The sequence below is a fragment of the Garra rufa genome, chromosome 10, assembly GCF_049309525.1.
Source record: "Garra rufa chromosome 10, GarRuf1.0, whole genome shotgun sequence".
In the NCBI taxonomy this organism is placed as follows: domain Eukaryota; kingdom Metazoa; phylum Chordata; class Actinopteri; order Cypriniformes; family Cyprinidae; genus Garra; species Garra rufa.
In genome coordinates, this window is record NC_133370.1 from 45,690,393 (window position 1) to 45,693,013 (window position 2,621).

Consider the following 2,621-nt stretch of genomic DNA (forward strand, 5'->3'; position numbering starts at 1 on the left):
GTTTCCTAAGTTATAAAAATAAATTACATTTTTTTTTAATCCTGTTGTGACCAACAAGCCAATCAACCATGCTTACTTTTATTTAAACAGCCATTGGCATTAATGTTAATGTAATATAATGGGTCTGTGGTCTACTATGGTAATATGATCTTTCATCCTTATAAAGAGGGCAGTTCCAAAATAGACAACAGTTGCTGTTGCCTCAAGTGAGACATATCCAAACGTTAGTAAATGATGCCTATGCTTGTTTCTTGTTCAAAAAAGTATCATATATTGGAAAAATGACATTGAATTCTTTCAGTTGCCCCATCAGATGGCACTTTATACGTTTATATAATTGTACACTACCAGTCAAAAGTTTTTGAACCGTAAGATTTGTAATGTTTCTTAAAGAATTCTATTCTGCTCACCAAGCCTGCATTTATTTGATCCAATGTACAGCAAACAGCAACATTTTGAAAAATACTGTATATTTAAGGGGAGACACTGCAGACAAAAACACTGTTTTTTCATGCACCTATCAAGTATACGATTTGGGGCTTTTTGGTTTTTCATAAGGTGTTTTTTCAGACTAGTGCAAAGAAAACATCCAAAAAACACAGTTAAGTGTGTTTTTTTTAGCACTTTATCTATTAGTATCAATAGATTTCAATTACAATGAGTATTTTTAAAGGCTGTTTTCTTAAAATAAGTTTTTTTTTCCTACACTGAGCCATAAATCTCCACTTCAGCAGCACTTACACACACCAAACTTTACATTTTTATTCCTGTCTATATCCTGAAGGTTTTTACAGAGGGATTTGTTCAGATATATATTGTTCAGATATTGTTGCTTGATTTTATACATTTTATTTCCCAAAAAATGGTAAAAAAAAAATAAAAAAAAATACAGTGTTTCCTAAGATTTTTCTGAATTATGGCGTGATGAAATGAGATAACCCAAAATTTCCTCTGTAAAAACTTTAACTCTAATATGTCAAAAAAATTCAACAAGAATTTTGAAACGGACTATATCCAGTGTTTAGATTTTTGTACTAGAAATGTATGCAAATTAGAGCATATTTAATTAAATAATGCCTCATTTGCATATTTAAACAAAACATTTTAGAAAACTTGTAATACAAAAAATGTTTGCAATTATCAATGTAATCAATCAACTGGGTAAGGTCATAACTATTAGTTAATTTTTTTTTTCCCTATTCACCTGCACTGTCTCAACTTAAATAAATCAGGGATATATTAAATATAAAAATATATTTTAATATATATTAAATATTTCAAATAACTGTTTTCTATTTAAATATATTTAAAAATCTAATTTATTCCTGTGCTCAGAAATCAATTATAATTATAATTAATCAATTATTATAATAATTCATACTTTTATTTAGCAAAGATGCTTTAAATTGATCAAAAGTGATGATAAAGACATTTATAATGTTACAAAAGGTTTCTATTTCAGATAAATGCTGTTCTTCTGAACTTTCTGTTCATCAAAGAAATCTGAAAAAATCTACTCAGCTGTTTTCAACATAATAATTGTATATAATAAGTGTATTTTGATGAAAAAAATAAGCTTTGAAATCACAGGAATAAGTTATATTTTAAAATATGTTCAGATAAAAAAAACAGTTATTTTAAATAGTAAAAATAATCACTGTTTTTCACTGTACTTTGGATCAAATAAATGCAGGCAAGCAGAAGAGACTTAAAAAAAACATTAAAAATCTTACTGTTCACAAACTTTTGACTGGTAGTGTATATATATAAAAATGTAAATATAATTACTGAAATGATTATTTAAACATTTTTAAACAATGTATATTTAACAATTGTTTATATTATATTTATATATTTATATTAAAATAAGGCTGTGTAACAACATGAGGTTAAAAAATAATTATAGGTAAATAATTAGAGAACTTTCATTTGAACTAAACCTTTAAAAAAATATTTAATCAGTGCATTGAATTTACATTATCAAAAGCATAATGTGCTTTTACACCCCAAGTAAAGCCATCTTACCTGTAATGTTTTGATGCGTATCAACAAACCACAAATAATCCACCAAACCTTTTGAATCCACACTGTGCTTGTTGCATCTCATGCCTTGCTCTCACAAGCTGCGTTTATGCACGAAAGTACCTCCTTAATTTTACTTTGATTAGACTTTAATGATCTAAAACAAAATGGTGATATCTAAGCACACATTTAATCACTACAATACTAATTTCTTGCTAGAAATAAAATGAAATGGTTTAAAAGTTGTTCAAAAACAGACATTTACACACAAACTGACCACTGCAACATTCAAGTGTCATTTTATTTTTTAGCTCAACGGTCACAGAATCACACACATGGGATTGTGGAATATCGTAGGCCGCAAAGGATCTCAATCAGATCAGATGAAAGTCAATAGACAGGATGTGACACGATCACTGGATCTGGATGTGCCTTGTTGCCTTCATACATTCTGCGGAGGCCTGCATTTTTCAGCTTTCGGACACAGCCGTGTCACTTTTTACCTCTGTCACTCACTCAAAATGATTGTCACTTCACTTTCTGTTGCAGCTCCCTGTCATTACTCCTTATAGGACTGGACTCAGCTTTATGCTCAAGTA